Source organism: Myotis yumanensis, unplaced genomic scaffold, assembly GCF_028538775.1.
Source record: "Myotis yumanensis isolate MYYU_CA2020_CCGP unplaced genomic scaffold, mMyoYum1.0.hap1 SCAF_10, whole genome shotgun sequence".
In the NCBI taxonomy this organism is placed as follows: Eukaryota; Metazoa; Chordata; class Mammalia; order Chiroptera; family Vespertilionidae; genus Myotis; species Myotis yumanensis.
The window spans coordinates 68,101,443-68,122,580 of NW_027223761.1; the positions used below are offsets into that span (position 1 = coordinate 68,101,443).

The window sequence follows — 21,138 nt, forward strand, 5'->3', positions numbered from 1 at the left end:
GATGATGGACATCCAAGTTCACTGTTACTCCAGGTAGCAGGGAGGGGCAAGGGCCTCAGGCAGGTCACCTGTGAGCTGCTGCTGGAGTCCCTCTGCAGGGGGATGATCTGGCAGCCAGAAGGCAGCTCTGGGAGGACTGGGAGACAAAAAGGCAGGAGGGAGCCCGGGGGAGGTTGCATCAGCCAGGCTCAGGGTCCTGCACTGAGCTCAGGAGAGCAGTTGTGCTGGGAGTCAGGAAGCTGAGTTTTATCTCTCTTCCTGAAACAAGCAAGTCCCCTCTCAATGCCTCAGGTTCCTATCCGTCAAATGAAAGGGGCAGGGGTCTCACTTTCTGCTCCCTGAAGCCTCTTCAGAGGCCATCCCAACTTCTGGGCCTCCAACTCCCACCCCTAGAAGCAGAAACCCCCATCTTTAACTGCTCTGTGCTTGAGACTCTGGCTGACATTTTAGTTAGACTCAGGGTAACTGATTGTATGAATGGAATTTTTTACTCCCTTCTCTGCATATGAGCCTTTTGCCCTATAACTTCTAGTTCCTGTCTACTCTGAGGCTAGGCTGCGTCATGTGACCTGCCTTGGCCAATGGGATGTTAGCCAAGTCCCCAGGCCAGAGACTTTAGAAAAGCGTGTGTATATCTCTCTTTAGGATCTGAGTTCACTATGAGAACACACACAGGTTAGCCCTCTGGAGGACGAGACATGGAGTTGAGCCAAGTCACCCCAGGCATGTGAGAGAGCCCCATGAAGGTCGACAGATGTTTTAGCTGACCATCTGAGCAGAGCAGCACTTTTACAAGGACTCAGGAGGAGAAGGAAAAGAATGAAGTTGGAAGGCATTGCCCTTTGGGAGTGGCCTGTTATGCAGGATTAGTGTGGCAATTGATGGCTGACACATCACTTGGGAAGAGAACCAACTCCTGCTTTGGGCCCCTAAACTGAATGCTCTGTGAGAACACAGATGTCTGAGTGGGTCACTGAAGTATTCCTGGCCTTCCAGGACACTACGGACAGCACCTGACATAGGTTGGGCTCTTCATAAGCATTTGTTGAATAAATGAACATCTGACACTGTGCTAGGTGCTTTATACACACTCTCTTGTTTAAGTTGCACACAAACCTCTCCTCTAAATGATTATTCCCATATGATAGATGGGGAAACTGAGGCCCACAAGTATGAGAGCTTGCCTGTGGCCACAGAGCTAGGAAATGGTGGGTCTGGAGTTCAAATGCAGGTCTGTCAGATTCCAAAGTCACTTTCCACCCAAAACCGAGGGGTGAGATGCTGTCCAATGCCCCAAGCACCTAGTCCTCACCATTCCTACCACAGCCTGATGGAGGGAATTCCAATCCCTGCCATAATCTTCTCATCACCTGGTGGCTGATGGTGGACTCCCAGTGCATCATGCAGTGCAGGTGACCATCCAGGCTGGCCCCTGAGGAGCAATGAGCTAGGGCAGTTTTGTGAGACTGCGTTAGGCCACAGTCTGTGCATAGCTGGCATGGATCTGCTCACTGACCTAGGAGGGCAGAGGCAAGGTCACTCACAATGCTGGGATCCATGGGAAGCATCATTCAGACAGAAAAGAGGTTGATCTGGGACACTGAGAACTCAAAACAGCTCTTTACCACTCAACATACATGAACCCTGCACCTACTATGTGCCAGGCACTGGCTAGACCCTGGAGATACACAAAAGCAAGCAGGAGACTTTTTTCTTTCAATCCAACCTTCCTTTCCTGCCTATCTTCCTCCTGTTTTCCCGCCTCAATCCCTCCCATCCTCATTTCTTCCCTCTTTCCTTCCTTCCTTCCTTCCTTCCTTCCTTCCTTCCTTCCTTCCTTCCTTCCTTCCTTCCTTCCTTCCTTTCTTCTTTCCTTTCCTACTGCACAAATTCAAATATTATTGAACCACTATGCTATTCCAGGCAGTATACTAAGCCTTGGGATATTGAAGAGAGAAAACAGTTTCTTCCTTCTTTATTACCTTCCTTCTCTCCTTCCTCATTCATCCGTTCATTCATTCAGTTATTTGTTCAATTTGATTAGCACCTACTATGTGCTAGGCATCAAGCTAAGCATATGGGGTATAAGATGAGTAAGATGTTCCATTGGTCCCTCCATCTATTCGCCCATTGTAATTACTGAGGGCCTCCACATGCCCAGCATGGGGCTGCGTGGAGGATGTAAAGATGAAGGAAACTGACTGACTCCTTTACTTACAGCAGTGACCTTGGGGAAGCGCCATAGATTTCAACCATTTTCCCTGTGGGATTTCTCTATAGGGGAGAGGAGTTTGAGTTGTTTCTGTGTTACACAGCTCAGGTAACTGAGGTTCTGAATCTGACAGACCTCTGGGCACAGATGGAGCAGACAAGCTGAGAGAAGGATGTGGAGGGGAAGGTAGGGGAAGATAAGGGGTGGGGGGACTGTTCCGTGCCCAAGTTAGGAGGGGTGGGGGAATCTTTAGCTCTTCAGGGCTTTAGGAAAGAGGTTTTCCCCAAGGGTCTCTCCTGAGTGGCTCCCTCCCATCAACATCCTGAAGACTCATCCACACCCACCTCCCCATTTGTACTGCCATCCTCGACTAGGCTTCCATGACCCTGTACCTGGATGGCCCCAGCAGCCTCCTTCCAGTGCCTGCTTGTCCCAGCCTGGCCCCTCCTGCCACCTACCATCAGCAGCTTTCATCCTTGTTTCCTCTCCAGCCCCACCTCTCCCTGCTGCCCCCACTTCCCTTGTCCTTATGTTCCTGCCACCACTCTCCCTTCCACCTCCCCCCACCACACACACAGGGACTCACACACTCTGTTTCATGCAAGAGCCTCCTCTAAGGATTTGTTCTTGCTGAACCTTCTTCCTAGAAGCCCTTCCTCACCCTCCTTGCCTGGAAACAAGTCCTTCAAAGAAAACTTTTTACTTGAACCAGTGTGAAGTCCGTTTCTGACACTTTCCAAAAGAGTTTAGACTTCTGAAGTGACCCAGCTGCAAAAAAACTGAGCCAAACTGATTCAGAGTCTGGCTGATTGCAAAGTACAAGTGATGCCTCAGAGATACTCCTCCAATGAGAAACTTTTGGGCTTTTTTTGCTGAAAGAGGAAGAAGAATAAGGCCACAGCATTGTTGGAATAAACAAGAACTGCTGAAGGAAGTGTCCTTGCAAAGAAGAAAATAGAGCAATATCTGCGTACTCATCAGCAGGACATACAGGGGACATCCAGCAAAATCCAGGCAGACTAAGAAGGAGGCATGGCTGAGGTCCCCCGGTAAACATGGAGGCATTAAACTTTAAAGTCAGCCTCTTTGTACCCTCAGGTTGGTGAGACTCAGGCTTGCTCAGATGACATCAGTGACAGCTGCCTCATAATGTATTGAGCTATCTGCAAGGAGGTGAGCTCCCTGTCATTAGAGGGATGTGAGCAGATAGTGTGAGTGGGGTAGTAGGTTTGAACATCATTCTTCAGTCATCCCTGGACCACCAGCCCATGAATTTCTCCACCATTTGGCAGCCTGGGCCCCACACAAACCTACCCATTCAGGACCTCTAGGAAGCAGTCCAGGAAGCAGTCGGTTTTGCTACTTTAATGACGCACATTAAAATGTGGGACTTGTCAGTTGTATCAGTGCTTCTCAGCCTTAAAAGTATACACATGGTCTTGGGATCTTGTTAAATGCAGGCTCTGCTTCAGTGGGTCTGGGATGAAGGATTGATAATCTCCTCGGATTTTAATGTTTCTGGTCCACAGGGCTTGGAGGACTTCAAAAATTTCAATCCAGCCCCCACATTTCATGATGCTTTGGCTGAAGACGGGACCATCCATTGGAACAGAAGCCTAACAAGGAAAATAGGATTATATTCTGACAGGCAGGCCAGGTCAGCAGGAAACAACCCTTCTCATGAATGGGCTGAGTACTCTCAAAGGGACCAAGGCCTATGTGCAAGGAAAGAGATTTAATATTATAAAATAAAGTTACAATATGCTAAACACTTTAAAGCATCATTAGATTTGTTGTTATAATAGCTCTATAAAGTAAGCTGTAGTGTCCCATGTGGTGGTGGAGCAAACAGAGGCATGTGTGGTTATCATTAAGTAATATTCCTGCTGTCTCCCTTCTAGGAGCATGGGCGGGGGCGGGGGGCCTGCACTTCTTGGCCCCTTGTGATTGAGGCAATTAATTGTGAGCGGAAATGACAGGTTGAACATTAAATTGTTGGTGTGAGTCCCTCCAGGCTACCTTTTCCTCTATCACTGTGATTGGCAATATTCAAGATGGGGTGGCTCCATCAGTGGGGCCCTTTAATGTGGAGAAAGCAGAGTCCCCAGATGACCCATAATAGACACACAGCATGCATGATAAATAATCCTTTGTTGTATAAGCTACTGAGATTTTAGGACTGTTTGTTACTGTGACCTGTCTTGTTTATCCTGACTGATACATGCAAGGAAGCTGAAACAGCTAGGACTTCACAGGGGTAAGATTTCATGTAGACTTGGGTAATTCCAGAGCCTCTGAAGTCAGTGCACAGCAAGGAATGGGTATCTCCAAATCTCTGGTAAATCTTCCATTCCCTCTCTCCACAGCTCAAGCCCCTCATACCTCCCATATTTGCAGCCATTGGTTGAGACACCATCAGCCGAGCCTCTCTGTCGATAAGATGAGTACATGAATTTGCTGGGACTGAGGTGCCATAGGAATGGCAGCTGGATCACAAAGACATCCATCGGGTCCTAGGGCACTGTGGTGGGTAGAAGAAGCAGAGGAAGATCCTATGTGGGTCACAGAAATCACACTCCATACCAAGCCACTCACCGCTAGCTCAGCACTGAGATACGAAAAGGCCCTGAATCTCACAGTAGGAAACAGCGATCCCAGTCACTGAGTGATTCAAGTCCTTGAGCCCATCTGAGCCAAAAAAAGCCACCACCACTATATGGAGCCCCTAGGAAATAGGAAGAGCCGATGGCCACGAAGAGAGAACAGAACTGAGAGAGAAAGATCAGAGCCAAGAGACAGGCCCAATCCCAGACCAAGGGGCCAAGCCTCACCAGGTTGCCACTCTGCTGTCTGCACAGGAGGATGACACGAAGGAAAGGAAGCTTACTGGGAGCTTCTTGGGAAGGCTTAGGGTCTCAAGTCGCCAGAGATTGACTCTCTGGGGGTGAGAGTCTCTGGTGGTAAGGCAGAGGGAGTCTGACTCATCTGATGGGGCAGGACACAGAAGGCCAGGACACAGTGGAGTCCCCAAGTCATGATGGCACCTGTGCTGTCCTGGTCCTTAGGTACCAAGAGGGTCTCAAACTGGTTGGCCACATTCTCGAATCATGAGGGAGACTTATTAGAAAGCCCGAAGTCTGCATCCCAGCCCTGACCTACTGAATTCAAACCTACTGGTGATACAGCCGTGGAATCTATATTTCAAAATAAGTTTGATGTAGCAGCAACATTTGAAAACCAAGAATGCACGACTTCCCTAACTCCTGGACACTGGTGACTCCTGACCAACTGTTCCTGGAGTTCAGCACTTACAGTTTCCCTTAAGTTGCCTTGCTCAGCTCCATTAAGAGCGCAGCCTCTGCAGTGCTGCAGGACAGACACGATAACATGTACATCACAATTTCCATAGCTAACTTCCTGGCCTCTTGGCAATTCCATACGGGTGCAAACCATTATTTTCTTTAGGAGAAGGCTCAGTATACATTTTCTGTAAAGCATCAGGCAGAAAATGTTTTTGGTTTTGTGACTATTTGGTTTTGAGAGCTATTGTGACCACTCCACTCTGCTGTCATAGTGCAAACATAGCCACAAACAAAATATAAAAAGAAGAGCACGGGGGTGTTCCAATTATGGGAACTGAAAGGGGAGTGTCATATCATTTTCACATGTCACAAAATATTCTTCTTTAAATTTTTTTTCAGTTACTTACAAATATAAAAACCATTCTCAGCTCATGGGCCCTAAAGAATGATGCTGGATTTTTCTGCAGACCATAGTTTGACAAGACTTGCTCTAGGATGTAAGAGGGGTGCATATTTTCTCCTCGTGCCATGCCTCTTCAAGGATGATGGGTAATACCTGGCCTCACCATGGGCTCCAGGGAGAGGTGGAGTTCTGTACTCGGCCCCACTTGCCATCACAGCTCAGTAGCTGACAAAGTGTGCCCCATCCAATGACAGAGTAGGAAGCTGCCTTTGGAATGAGATTTTGGAGGTCACCACAAGTGTTACACTCCTCCCCAAGCAGACACCCAAAGGAGCAGGCCAAGAAAGACCAGAAAACTGCTGTAAACTGTGCTAGAAAAATGACTGCAGAACTTAGCCAATCTCAGGGAAGGGTTGCACCCAGTTGTGGCAAGCAAGCCTTTGCCCCCAGGCCTTCCCACTCTGCAGACATCACCAGAGGATCCCTTCTCTACTGAACCCACAATGCTCTAAGCTAAATCCTGCAGGGTAGAGGCTAAACAGCATAAAGGCATCGATTTGTTTTCCACCTCCATCTCCACTGAGACCAAGAGTCAAATGACAACAAAGCAGAGGTAGTCCCACTCAACCCCAGGGGTGAGGGTGTCCAGACATTACTGGAGGCTGCTGGGTCATGCCTGCTGCTGGGAGTGTGCTGTCCCATCTGCTCTGCACACCAGTCACAGGGTGGTCCCAGACACAGGGCAGTCCCCGACACAGGGCGGTCTGAAAATGCCCTTCTCTGACTGTGAATCTCCTGATGTTGTATAAGTATCCTTTGCCTCGTCCATGCACAAGGAGCAGGCAAAGTAGGAGGTGGTGGAGACAGGGGTAAGAAGACACCTAAAGGGAGTTTAGAACCCTCTGTGGCCACATCTTTCCTCCCACAGGTCCCTGCAAACTTTTACAGTAAATAGTCAGAGAGGAAATATTTTTGGCTTTGTGAGCTATACAGTTGCTATCACAACTATTCCTCTCTGCTCTTGAGGCCTGAATGCAGCCAGAGCAAGATGTCAATGACTGTGTGGCCAAGTTCCAATAAAACTTCATTGACAAAAACAGGCAGTGGGTCAAATTTGGCTGACAGGAGTTTGCTAATTTCTGATTTAGGCTCTTCTCCTAAACAGATTTCATACCTCTCACAGATGGAGAGCATAAGCAAAAGGTTGTTTGTGGTTAACCCTGTGTGGCTCCAGCCCAGGAGAAAAGTTACCCAAGGATGGGGTTACCATTTCCACAGAGGCTGAATGTGACCTTGAGGATGAAGGGAGCAAATCCAGAATGCCCTCCCTCACCAAATAATCTGCTCGGTGTGGTGGTAAGAGGCACATTCTCTGGAGCCAGTCTATCTGAGTTCCAACCCCACCATGCCAAGGATCAGCTGTGCAAACTCGGACCCATTTCTTAACCTTCATGGGCCTTAGTTTCCTCCTCTGAACAATGGGGATGGTGATGGCAGTGGCACCTGTCTGGGATAGCTGTGGTGAGGATTAAATTAATTAGCACACAGAGAGCATAGGAGTGGGCCTGACACACTAAGGCACTCAATACACAATACCTACTATTGTGCATGGAGCACTTGTCACATTAGACGGTTGGTGTATCTTCACATGAGTCCTCACAGCATGATCCTGGGTGGGGTGCTGTTAACCCCATTCTACCAACAAGGAAGTGAGCCTGGAGAGAACAGGTTGCTTGGCCCCATGGCAGCGGCAGAGCTGAATGCAGTGATGTGAGCTTTTCTCTGAACCAGTGGTTCTCAGCCTTGAACAGTTGTGCCTCCAGAGGACGTTTGGTGACATCTAGGGACACTGCTGGTTGCCACAATTTGGCAGATTTGCTGCCTGGCATCTAGTAGGTAAAGACCAGGGATGATGCTCAATATCTTACAATGGACAGGACAGCCCCCGTCACAATGAGCTGTTGCATCTGAGATGCCCTGTAATAAAGAAACAGGCTTAGCTGGGGTTCCTCAAAGGGAGACAAGGATTCCAGGGCATGGAGTCCATCTGGGAGGTGTTCCCAAGGAGCCCGGGGAGGGGAGAGCTGAAGTGAGATGTGAAGGGGAGGCAGAGAGTAAAGGGTTAGTTATCACTCCTGTTACCACTATGGGCACCGAGGGCTGGATCTCCTGGGGGACCTCTGGGAGACAAGCAGATCCACATTTAGAGATTTCTCAACTGAGGGTGAGGGAGCTTGGTGCCAGATCCCCACCTCTTGCCAGTCACTGGTGAGGGCTGCTCCAGGGAGCACTGATTCCCTGATATTTCTCTTGTGCCTCACGCCTTGGAAGAGAGATCTTAGAGGCCAGAAAAATCCCTCAGGAAAGAGCCCCTGAATCTGGGAGCTGGCATTGGGATGTTGTGCATAGAGGTGGGGAGGTAGGCATAGTCAGCGAGTATTCCACTGGTACATGCCGGACCCCCAGGGACTAACGTTGACATCTCACAAATAAGGGATGTCAGCACCCAGCCTGGATTCCAGCAAGAGCCTACAGTACAGTGTTGGGGGATGAGCCCCTGTGGAGAGATCTGTCAGGGAAGGTGGCACAGGGTATCCGCTCCTCGCTAATGAATCAGTTCTCTGGCGGGGCTGTATGCCATGGACAGGCTGGGTGCCCCTGACCCTGATCCAGGGCAGGAATGGGCATGGCCATGAACACCTCAGGACAGTCTGAGGCTCTTAGTGACACAGAAACATGAGATTTGTCTCACAACTGGCCATGAAGGACTGTATGGTTGAAAACACACTAACCCCAGCCATGTAAGTCCTTACCACATAGCCTTCCCCACACAATGGTCCAACTCAGCGATGGACGAGAGATGGAGCACTATGCAGCCGGGCATGGTTAGCTCAACCTTGCCAGGAAGGAATTCTACTTCCAAAGGGCCTCTCTCTGCCCAGCCAAGGTCACTTTAGCAGAGGGAGGCTCAGAGCAATTATCCCTCTGATGGTATCAATGGGGCCACTGAGGGTGAAAGTAAATGACGTTAACAGAATGAACCTGTAACTAATACCGATCTGTTTAACAGTCATTCATACTGTGCCTAAAAAATGCCAGGCCTCCTTCTAAGAACCTTTCAAATATTAATCCACTTAATCCTAGCAATAAACCAGGGGAATGCTGATCTTAACAGCAACAGCCTCCATTCACTAGCATCTGCCTCAGGGCAGTCAGCAGGTTAATTACTGAATATATTATCACATCCTGTGTTAATGCTAAGTGCTTCCTTCCCCTCTGCTGCTTTGCTGACCACTGATTGAGTGTGGACCTGGTGCAAGGCAGTATTCTATGGGCTTTATATTGAACACCTCATTATCTCATTGAATCCTTACAACAATATCTTGAAGTCTAATAACAGCATAATAGCAGCTAATAGTCGAGTGTTCTCTCTGTGCCAAATACCTTATCTCATTTAATCCTCACAAAAGCTCTATTAAATGAGTGCTATCTACATCCCCACTTTACAGATAATGAAACCAAGTCACCGAGGTGAAAAGGGCCAAGTTCAATCAAGATTCCAGAGCCCATGTCACTGCCACTTCCCCATGCCAGCTGCAGACCAGCCAAGAAGAGAGTGGTTACTGAGGGCACTAAGATACAAACTTCTTGATCCCAGGTCTCCCTGCTGTTCCCGAATCCAGAACACTTGTCCTCTAGTTCCAAATCTCTGAGTCATTTTGTGGATCTGGTGCACCAACAGGGCAGCTTACCAAATTCGGACTGCAGTCTGGGGGAGAGGAACCTGAACAGGTCATCCGCAGCCTGGTCCTCTTCCTCATATGAAGGTGTGGACTCCGTAAAACCCCAAGGGCATCACGTGTGCAATTTGGGACCTACTTTGACCTGAAAGAATCCGGCTCAATGCAGGCCCCCTGGGACCCACCTGTTCCCCATGCTGCACAGCCTGAGGCTCTCAATGGGATGTGCATCACCTCACAGAGCCACCTAAGGACCTTTTGGCAATATTGACCCCTTCCCATGGCTGACACCATCGTTATCCTCCTGCACCCCCTCAATCACTCACCTTCTCTAGAGGAGCAGCCTGTCCTGCAGAGAGGAGTGGAACTGCAGGAGGTGCCCGCCCCTGGGCAAGTGGAAGGGTGGCCTCTGCATCCAATCCTGCTGACCAGCACCACTGTCCCATTGCTGTCCATTGCACTGTGACCCGGCCACAAAAGTCCCAACAGGAAGTCATTATAAAGCAAGGTGATGGGGACCCTCCCGGACAACACATCCCCCAGGCATGCCGAGCCAGACCCGTGGACCTGCTCTGAAAGTCTGGGAAAGGCCTGGGCAGAAGGTCAGAGGCAGGTTTTACCTCTCCTGGTCCCTCTCATCCCACCTGGCATGGTTGTTGACTGGAAACTGTAGGACATGGGCAAAAAACAATGTGATTGGTCTCCCTTCAGGCACCCATCAAAGGAAAAGAATGCTCCCAAACACCCCATGCCCCTCAAGCACCCTCTACAAATCAACTTGACCTATTTCTGCATGGAGGCTGTTAGACCTGCCCCTTCTCAAGGCCGTAATTGATTCTCACTAGCATGTGTTGAGCACTTGCTATATACAAGCATGGTGCATTGAAGGCACAATCTAATTGCAGTACTCAAAACTAAGACATGTCTATTTTACAAATGAAAAACTGAGGCTCAGAGATGTTATGTACCTTATCCCAGTTCACACAACTTGTTAGTTGCAAGGCCTAGACCTGAACGCAGGTCTATCTCATTAAATGAGCTTAATGTGTTGTGCCTTAGTGGGCCACGGGTCCTTTGCTTTTCACAGCAGGATGGCTCTCTGATTTTCAATAGATCTTCTTGGAGCTTTAAAGGAGAACTCTAATCCTTAATCCCAGATCTGCAGAGCACTGACTTGGGAATGACAAAGACCTGAGTTCATGTCCATGCTCTGGAGATCACAGGGTGTGTGTCTTTGTGCCAAGCTGCTTCCTCACCTCTAAACTGAGATTGACAGTGCCCGTACCACTGGGTCATTGTGATGATTAAATAAAAGACAAGTAGCCCCTGGCTGGGTAGCTCAGTTTGTTAGAGCATTTCCCTGATATGACCAGGTTGCAGGTACAATCCCCGTGGTCAGGGCACATACAAGAATCAGACAATGAATATCTCTCTCTCTCTCTCTCTCTCTCTCTCTCTTTCACTCTCTCCCTGCCACCCATTCCTCTCTCTCTATCTAAAATTAACTTTAAAAAGATGTAAATATTTAGAACCATGCTTGGCACATCATGAACACTCAGTAAGCAGTGGCACCTAATACCATGTATTTGATGTTGAGCCATTAACATAGGTCATTTAATCCTCACAATAACCTGATGAATAGGTGCTGTGATGGTCCCCATTGTGCAGATGGCAAAACTGAGGCTCAGAGAGATGAAGTCACTTGTATGAGTTTGCACAGGTAAAATGGGAGGGTAGACAGGCAAGGAATCACGGAGGAACACCCCAGCCCTGTGCTACCCCCACAATCCTTACATTGCTCGTGGCAGTGCAGGTAAGCAATCTCATCCAGGCAGATGGACATGGAATAGACACAGTAGATGCTGGAAGGGGAGGGAAGGTTAGACCTGAAGGATACATGCCCACCTCATTGTGGGAAGGGACCCAGCAGGCCAGAGGAACACACACCCACGGGCTCTTACAAACTTCTCACCAGGCCCCACCTACTTCAACATTGGTATCACAGTCTTTCCGGACTCTATCTCCCTTTCTTTGGTACCAGCACCCAATGTTATAATCCCTTGTTGCCCCCATTCCATGTGTCTGAGGCTGACCATACCACCCTGTACCCCAGTATTCCAGGAATGGCCACCTGACTCAGGCCTGGCAAATAAGCACCTTCCACGGTTCCAGCCAGGGAGACTGGTTCAGGGACGGCAATATATAGTGGGATGACCCTATAAACCAATAGAATTCCATTATTGCATTGATGTTAGAAATACTTGGATAGATGCTAGGAGAGTAGTGGTAAGGACGCTAGAAGTCTGGAAATCAGGGGGGCTTGGCTAGAAAATGCCTGCCTGAGAACAGGGTCAACAGTCACGGAAGCAGAGCCAGGCGATGATAGCAAGTGTTCAGGGCTTCCTCATGTGAACCAGCCAAGCCTGATACCACTGCCCCAGCATGTTTCCAGTTCATGTGCACAAATGCTTAGGTCAGCTTGAGTTTGGTTTTCTCTCACTGATATCTGAGTCTTAACTAACTCTGACCCTAATTTCAGGCCACCATGTATCCAGGAACACGAGTTCGAATAAATACTCAAGGGCCTGACTTGACAACTCTCAGCAGTGATGCTTGAAGGCTTCTATGAGCCCCTGTTTCCTCCTCTGAAATTGGGTAGGATAATAATACCCACTGAGTATGCTTGCTGTGAAGATGATAAGGAATCACATATTTCAAAGGCTGAACACAACCTGACACATTTAAAAACTACCTGGTTAATGGTCCCTGTGATTATTTACTTAAGACTTGCCATTTTCATCTCAAATGCTACCGTGCTCTTGAAATAGATTGCTTTTGCCCTCAGAACACAATGAGAACGTGAGTCAACAGGAAATGGGGCTTGGTGGCACCACAAGAATGCACTGATCAGGTCTCCTTCATGGGGCCTAGCTGTGGGGAGAAGACTTGAACATCAGCCCCTGGGGCCACCCCGCTGTATGCACCACAATGTTTGTGCCAGGACTGAGCACACAAGTTTGCTAGTTCCAGCCTCTTCCTGTGGGACAGGGGACTCCTGGAATGGTCACCTTTAGCCTGGGGACTTGCAATTGATCTGGACACACAGTCTTAGACCTGCACTGTCTGAGATCCTCCTGCCAAGCCTCGCTGGTCCAGGGGCTCTCACTGCCTCCTCCTGGTCCTCACCTTCCTCCTGCACATCTAATCCTGGCTTCTTGTCTGCTTCTTGGAAGACCCAAACTAACACAGGCTTCAAAGTCAGAAATGGTTCAATTCCTACTTCTAACACCTATATTGAACCATTCCATCCTCCTCTTCAGCCTCAGTTTCTCCAGCTGGGAAATGAGTAAGCTGGAATATAAACTCTATCAAGGCTTCCTGTACTGGTCTCATCAGAGACCAAGGAGTGATTGTCCTTGGAGGACAATAAAGTCCACAAGCATTTTTAGAGTCATAGCCTCTGCTGAGACCTTCCCATGCTGAGTCGTGGCCAAGCCGTCCCCTTTGCTCCAACTCCGTGCCTATCACACAGGGTTGCAATTGCCTGTTTTCTCTTCTGCTACCCAAAGGGTGCTGAATGCCTGGAGAGGGACTGGGTTTGTTCACTTCTGCAAGATGCTCAGGCAATGTTCATGTTCAGAGTGAGTGATGAATGCTAGGCCTTGGGAAGCTTGTAAACAAAGCAACTTATTGAGTACCACAAACACCAGCAAAAAGAGCGCCGCATCCACAGTCCCTTTGGATCCATGTAAATCAACACCAATAGTCCCCATGTCAGACAGGCATTTCCAGGTGCCAGGCTTCCTGCTAAGGGCTTTGCAGGCATGTTCCCACTGACTCCTCCCACATCCCACTTAATAGATGAACAACCTGAAGCTCAAGGAGGTGTAAAGTTCATTTTCCAAAGTCACTCAACATAGATTAAGGAGCAAGGGCAAAGTTTTCTGGTTTTTGTTTTATATTTTTTAACAACTTTGTAGAGAGGAAGTTCTGTTTTATATGGCAGTGGTATGTAATAAGAAAGCAGTTTCCCACCAGCAGTGTATGAGGGTTGCAGCTGCTCCACATGACAGGGCTCAGATTTGAGTCTGACCCTGGAACCCAAATAGCCACCTCTTAGGTGATTATGTTCTTTCAAACATTAGGAAACCCAGAAGGGAAGTTACCCTCCTGGCTGTGCAAGAGGGATTGTTGGGGAAAGAGAGAAGAAGTCCTGAACCGCTTCATGCAAGGACCATACCTCTTACTTTCATTCTCCCCAAGGAGATGCTGGAAAGTCTGGGCACCTCTTTTCCACATGCTAACACCCACATTGCTGACCCCTGGCTATTTCTCTTCTCTGAGCCCCAAGTGCAAGTAACAGGTAACAAGGAGAGATGGGGGCTCAGAACCCAGGACTGGGGGTGTCCCAGCATTGACAGTGACTTTCAAAGTGCAGAGTCTGTTGGAAGTGAATATGGAGGTGCCCACAATGTGTTTGTTCACAGAGAAAACGGTAATGCAGACACATGAAGTCCCTGTTGATTTGAGCTTGGAAGGGGGAGGTTGCTTGGAAATCATTAGTTCCAAAGTCTCTCCAAAACATGACCATCAAAATTTCCATCTCACACACTCCTGGGCTTAAGTTCAACAAACAAATAGGGGCCTCAGGCTTTGATGAATGGATAGATGGCTGGCTTAATAGGTAGATGGACAGATGGACTGGAAAGTAAAAGGAGAGATGGATGGAAGGATGGATGAATGGATATAAATACAGAAATATGGATGAAGGAATGGTGGGATATGCAGAAACAGGTGGATACAGAAACAGGAAGAGAAGTGTCTGCCTGGCTGAATGCAGATATAGACAGATGAATTCCATGGAAGGAAACATGGGCATGTGGGTTAATGAGTGGATGGAAGGAAATACTAGCAAATGGAAAAATGAATTGATTGTGGAAATATTGGCAGATGAATGAATAGGTGAGTGAGTAGGTGGATGGATGACTGAGCAGCATGGATTCAAAGACAATTTCTCTCTGAGATGGAGCATGACCCCCAATGTAAGATCTGGGCCCAAGATGAACTCTCACCAGCTGAACGAGAATGTCGGTCTTACCATACAGCGGGGACCATAAGTTCTTACCATAAGTTCTGATGCAGGGACTCCACATAGTTGTGGGCACAGAGGGACGGGTGGACACCCATGCTGCCACTGCAATGCCTCTTCTGGAACTGACAGTGTGAGGAGAGGTAGAGGATGAGGCCTGGTGTCACCTTCAAGGCCCCATTCTATTTCGTTCCCCAACTTCAAGGCAGGAACAAAGTCTAAGTCCCCCACAGGTCCCACTGCCCACCCCGCTCACACAGAGGGCTGAATCCTTGGTGAGTGAGTCCTGGGGCAGGTGCTGTGGATTCAGTGCCTGTGGATGAGCTCAACAGCAGAGAGATGAGTCCAGAAGGGATCCTCTTCCTTCACCCTGGTGTATTTCTGTGCACAGGGCTCACTGCAGAGCAGATGGGGGCTGGCAATCCTTAGCCCTGGAGAGTCCACTCTCCCATCTACCACCAGATGGGCCACCCATTTCACTGCCCTTCCCCTCCAGCCAGCAGGATGTCCAGGGCCCTGCCAAGGAGAGGCCCACAAAAGACCTTGGGTGCAGGCGACAGGGAACAGGGACCTTTGGATGGTGGAGAATGGAGGGATGTGAGAACGAAGGTGCCCCATGAGCCAAGAATAAAAGAATTTCAGATGAAGCTCAGAGCACAAGACCACTTACTTTACAAAGACACAAGCATGAGGCCATCCTCAGGATCCATCAGGAGAGCTTCCTTTCCCAGGATTCACTAGTAAGAGGAAACACTTGCAAGTTGGGATGGTGACCAGCAGAGGGCACGAAGTCCAAAATAGCCTGGTGCTTAAAAGCAGACAGACTGGTTTCAAGACCCTCTTGTCACCTGGCTACCTCTGTAAGCCTCAGCTGCCCCATCTGTAAACAGAGGATAGTAATATATCTCAGAGAATTGCTGAAAGAACTTTTGAGGGAGACAACAGATGTAATGCTGGAGACCAATTCCTGCATGACAGCAGGGCTGCATCTGGGAATGGCTGAGGGCATTTCCCCAAACCTGAAAAGGGATTATTGCTTGGCTGCCAGACAGCTAAAAGGCATCTTAATCTACATGTTATTGCCTCCTACTGGCCAAATACCTAAACAGCTCTAGGCTAATTCCCTCATTCTAACAATGGCCTCTGTACTGAAACCCTGACCCTTTGAAGTGTATATCTATCTCTGCCTGGCCTCAGGACAAACTGTGTTAATAAAAAGCATGGGGTTCTGGGACAAGGAGACCTGAGAATTTAGATCTTGGATCTTAGATCCTTAAGCTAAGCTCCTCTGACCCCCCAAAAGCCTTTCAAAATTATATTTCGTCTCTGGACTCTTATTTAAAATCTACACACAGCCCTAGCCGGTTTGGCTCACTGGATAGAGCATCAGCCTGGGTACTGAAGGGTCCCACGTTCGATTCTGGTCAAGGGCATGTACCTTGGTTGCAGGCACATTCCCAGTAGGGGGTGTGCAGGAGGCAGCTGATCAATGCTTCTCTATGATCGATGTTTCTAACTCTCTATCTCTCTCCATTCCTCTCTGTAGAAAATCAATAATATACATATTTAAAATCTACACACAGCCTTCTCCAGATTCGTGAACCCTCCTTGATGCTGGGACAAGAACCCCCGCACTGTAAGGCTCCCAATTTAGCAGGGTGAAAGTTATAGGATTTAGAACCAGACAGACTGAATGGGAGCCCACATTTTGTTGGAAGCCTAAATCTGGTTTTGCCTTTGAGACCAGTAAAGAAGGAAAAAAGATAGTCACAAAAAGGAAAATCCAATGGGACCAATATGCAAATAGGAAGAAGTTCAGCTTCTCTAGGAAAAAGAAATAGCAACTAAAACAAACTTTATTGCTCCTGGAAAATGCATAAGAGTTAAAATAAAAGACACACAAAAATACCAGTGAGGGTGAAGATGTGGTAAAACACAATTTTATATATTTTTGATGAGTGAGCCAGAATCTCATCTTATACAGATAGTATTCCATCTCTCTCTCTCTCTCTCTCTCTCTCTCTCTCTCTCTATATATATATATATATATATATATATACATATATTTATAATCTGTCTATCTATCTCTTTTGGGAAGAAGTGTTGTCCAAGAAGAGTCTTGGATTATAGACTCTTGACTAACTTTGAGGAGCAAACTTAACAAGTCAGGCAAGGCGTTCATGACCTTTCTCCCAATCACCACTCCATCCATCCCCTTATCACTGACCTTTCTGACCCCATGATCTAGTCACACAGAGAAATCTGCAGATCCTTGTGGCTGCTGGTCTCTCATCTCAATACTTTCCCTAAGCTGCTCCTCATTCCTGTTTTTCCTTCCACCCCATTCCAAGGCTCACCCCTTCGCACTTTTTAGGTCTCAGCAAGGACACCCCCTCCTGCAGGAAGCCTTCTCAGACCAGCCAGAGCTGGTGGAGGGTCCCCTCGTCTGTGCTCACTCAGACTCTGCAGTATAACATCCTGCTCACTTTCCTGACTTCCCCTCCACACTGTGACCTTAGGGACATGGACTAAACAACTAAACGATTGTTTAAAAGTATAATATTCCCTGAGAGTCCACCACAGGGCAAGAAAGGTCTGTATCTCCAGGCCTTAGCACAGTGCCTGGCATAAAGGAGGGGCTCAGTATATAGGTTCATAAATGACGGGTTGCATTTACCACCTGGCACAGAAATCTCTAAATTCTCCATTAACAAGGCACTCCCAGGATTATGAAAGGCCTATGGAAACCCATCCCTTTTAGAAGTTAGCAGCAATACCTGGAAATTCAGCTGAGGTACGTGAAGTTCAGGTGGCAGAGGATTCAGAAACCGAAGGCCAAATCCAGAGCCCTGCCCATCATGTAGTTCTGGCCAGCATGCTTAGGCAGGCAGGGCATGAAGGTCAAGGAAAGAGCCTTTTTTCCTCCAGGAAAGGGGAGTCATCACCCATGGCAGAAATGGTAAACCCATGGTAGGCATGTCTCTCTCCCTTCCCTTGCCTGGTACAGACATGGCTAATCAATCCATGCACTCTTTCCCAAGAAGCCCAATCACAGCTGCAGAATCTTTCTCAACATGGTCCTCATGGCAGCAGCTGCACCAACTGGAGTTGCAACCTGTTTCCATTCCTGACCAGCCTCAGGGTTGGGGTTTGGCTGTGCAGTCAGAACTCTATGGGTGATGCTGGCGGGAGGCTCTTCTGTACAAACCCTCAGGCCATGAACCTCCCCCCCAGCACACACACTCAACCACCAAGAGGAGCTTGTGAAGCCACTTCTCCCCGTTAGTGGTTGCCTCTATGTGAGTTGTAACTGGGTGCTCATTTGGGGTCTATGAAATGTTGGTCTTGCTGCATTTAGAAGAGGGCTTGGCTCACAGAAGGCACTGACTCACTCAATACTTGTTTTGCGGGCATTTACCTGATGCTGGGCTCTTCCAGACCCTGGGTCCATAATGGGGAATAACACAGATGTCCTTGCCTGTCCTCATGGAGTTCAGGCAAAAAGGAGAGACAGACAACAGTCAGTAAATATTAAAGTAACAAATACATGAATAATTGCAGCTGGTGATAACAGCTGTGTAGAAAATCAACCAGGTGATATGAAAGAGAAAGTGGGTGAGGGTTGGAATTTACAACTGGCGAGGGGAAGACCTGAATATGACAAGGAACCAGACATGGAAGATGAGGGATAGAACCAGGGGTAGGATGTGCACAGGCCCTGGGGTGGAAAAGAGTCTGTGGGCCTGAGGAGCAGAAAGGAGAGCAGAGAGAGATTGCTGGGAGGCACGTGCTCTCACAGAGCACAGGGAGAAGCAGGGACTGTCTGGGGGACTACCTCAGCCTGTACCCTCTGCTCTGAACTCACGTGTTCTACTTCAGCTGCTCCAGGTCCTGTACCTTCTGGCTTGGATCCACAATGGGTGAGAAGAACTTGCCCACATTCATGAAGAGCCATAATATTGTTGCCAAGCAGAAAGCCAGCCAGATCCCTGCAGGACGCAGCCTCCACAGCCGCTGCAGGGACACAATGGTCAGCAGACCCTGTCCTGCTCATGCTCCCCAGCACCTCACTCAGTTACAGTTTCACTCACACAGGCATCTGGGAGAACCAGGGTCGCCCAGAATCACACATTTGTGACAGCATCACAGGAATAACAAAGGGAAGCACCCTGAGCCTCTTGTCTATTGTCTTGAGGCCTCTGACCACAGGGATTGGACAATAGCCTCATCCCACCCATCTTTGGGGAAAACTACAGGGCAGGGCTAGGAGTGGGATGTTGTATCAATGGGCACCCAGTTTGCTTCCAACTGGAAGAGGTCAGGGCTAGAGTTCTACTGCCTGTGTAGGAGGACCAAACACGGTCCCGACTGTGAAGAAGGTGGTCACAGGCTGCTTCTGGAGGAGGCTGAGTTTTAGGACAGGATTTGCCTGTTAGACCTGAGGGGAGTGGAAACCGAAAGGGAGGAAAAGGACCCAGTTGATGGGCGATGGTTTTCGGTCCAACCTAGTCCTGGAGAGTAGATGGGGGGGCCCTAATGGCAAGGCTCTTCTCACTGTGCCCACCACAGAGGTGGGGCGGCTGGGGGTGGAGCCAGGACAAAAAAACCACTAAAGGCAGCCCTTCCTGGCAGTGGTGCTGGGCCCTTAAATGGAAATAAGGGAGCTCTGCTTGGGTGCAGCCTCAAAGGTGAGACTTGGGTGAGGGGGCAATAGTGCCTTCAAGCATGTGGGCGTTCTTAGTGCAGGGCCTCTGCTCACTTTGGGGTGTTCTGGTGTGGGGGCTGCAGGCATGCAGATTTCAGCTTCTCTCATAGTGGCTGGTGCAGGGAACCCCACTTGTTTCCACTGTTTTGCTGAGGTCTCCAACTGTGCAGCAAACATCTGGGGTAGGGGCTCAGCTCCAAAGCCCACAGGTGCTGCTCAAACCCCAAACTGCAGGGCCAGAGCCAGTGATGTCTGACCTTGAGCAGTGATGCCGCCCGAGGGCTCAGTACTGGTCACAGCACTGTGTTTCTCAGCAGCTGCAAGGCACCCTGCACAGCAGAGCTGTTTGTCTCTCAGGCAGGAAGTAGCCTGTGGTGGGTGAGCCATAAAGACCAGCTTCAACCTGTTTCAGCCCAGATGGCAGGGAGCTCACCCCCGAAGGATCTCACCCCTCATTATAATCCAACCTCTGTGCTCCATGACACACCCAGTGGCTCCAGGACCATTGGCAGTCAGCATGACAACGACCAAAGGGATCCATGAATGGAAAGAAAAGATGTGGATCCCTGATTTGGGGGAAACTGCCACCCCTTCCCCAGAAAGACCAGGAAGTGTCCTCTTTCTATTTTTGCCTGGACCATCGATTCATTTCTAGCCTCCTCTTGAATATACAACAAGATTTCAGAGTTCCAACCCCATCTTCTCCATTTTCTGGCCAGTGAACAAATCCTGTGCCATGACCCTCTCAGGTTTCAGGATTGTCTCCAAGACACCTCTCAGCCCAAAGGCCCTGCTGTGGGGCTCAAACAAAGGGCTTAGTGCTTCAGTAAGAACTCACTTGATGGCCCAACCATTTTGTGGCCAAGGCATGGCAGCTCCCTAATAGCAAGGCTGTTCCTTGCTGTGCCCACAGAAGAGGGGGGTGCTGCTGGGGTGGGGGCTGATGGACGCCCCACTAGAGGCCGACCAGCTGGCCCTGGTGCTGGGCCCTGGGCTGGAAGACAGATGTCCCTGCTTGGGTGTAACTCTGAGTACAGGACTTCATGGGTTTCTTAGTGCTGGGGCCCTCGGTGTGGGTCATCATGGCAGCATCCTGGCGAGAGTGCTTTCGGTGTTCCTGCCCAAAGCCCCCCAGATCTGATTAGGGCAGGGCCAGAGGGGTTGCTGGGGCCCTTGGTGCTGGTCACTATGGCAGCATCCCTGTGTGAGCGCTTTCGCTTTTGGGTGTTCCTGCCCAAACTTCCCCCAGAGCTGACAGTGGCTGAGCCATAGGGGCCTACACCTCAGGTGGAAGCAAAGGCTGGCCTGGTGCTGGCATGGGTACTCAAGGTGAAAGTTGTGGATACTGAGGCCCCAAAAGGGGTCTGAGTGGTGCTGCCCAAGGCTGGCTGGCCTGGAGCAGAGGTTGGGGCCTGAGCTGGGGCTGGAGCTGCCTGATTTCCATCATTAGAGCCAGGGGGAGCCCTGGACACCTGAGCACAGATAGGTGGGGTGGTGTCCATGGGGGTGACCTCTGTGTCAGAGGCAGGCTGGGGAGCCAAACCTGTGGATGTGCTGGTTGAGGGGCCGGCACTGCCTGCAGAAGGCACTGGCAGGCTGGGGGAGGGAGGGGGACTGGCAATGGTGACAGGCGCAGTGCTGGCAGCAGGGAGGAGGGAAGGACACCCAGGCTCTGGAGCACAGCCGC

At 49.3% G+C, this 21,138-nt stretch overlaps 1 long non-coding RNA gene across 1 annotated transcript; it reads right to left on the minus strand.

Moving 5' to 3' along the window:
- Positions 1-3,567: 3,567 nt before the first annotated feature.
- LOC139018275 (uncharacterized) lies at positions 3,568-8,809 on the minus strand. The gene is made up of 4 exons (XR_011472904.1): positions 8,731-8,809; positions 7,518-7,806; positions 4,595-4,733; positions 3,568-3,828 (listed from the first exon to the last, which is right to left on the minus strand). It is a non-coding gene; the product is annotated as an uncharacterized lncRNA (long non-coding RNA).
- Positions 8,810-21,138: the final 12,329 nt, after the last annotated feature.